The sequence below is a fragment of the Rhincodon typus genome, chromosome 42 (assembly GCF_021869965.1).
Source record: "Rhincodon typus isolate 14 chromosome 42, sRhiTyp1.1, whole genome shotgun sequence".
In the NCBI taxonomy this organism is placed as follows: domain Eukaryota; kingdom Metazoa; phylum Chordata; class Chondrichthyes; order Orectolobiformes; family Rhincodontidae; genus Rhincodon; species Rhincodon typus.
The window spans coordinates 8963565-8964019 of record NC_063373.1 but is presented as its reverse complement, the minus strand read 5'-3'; positions in this window follow the sequence as shown (position 1 = coordinate 8964019).

Genomic DNA, 455 nt, shown 5'->3' with positions numbered 1-455 from the left:
CCCCCCCCCCCCGTCCATCCTGGGCCTCCTGCAGTGCCACAATGATGCCACCTGAAGGTTGCAGGAACAGCAACTCATATTCTGCTTGGGAACCCTGCAGCCCAATGGTATCAATGTGGATTTCACAAGCTTCAAAATCTCCCCTACCCCTACCGCATCCCAAAACCAGTCCAGCTCGTCCCCACCTCCCTAACCTGTTCTTCCTCCCACCTATCCCCTCGTCCCACCTCAAGCCGCACCCCCATCTCCTACCTACTAACCTCATCCCGCCCCCTTGACCTGTCCGTCCTCCCTGGACTGACCTATCCCCTCCCTAACTCCCCACCTACACTCACCTTTACTGGCTCCATCCCCGCCTCTTCGACCTGTCTGTTTCCTCTCCACCTATCTTCTCCTCTATCCAACTTCTATCCGCCTCCCCCTCTCTCCCTATTTATTTCAGAACCCCCTTCCCC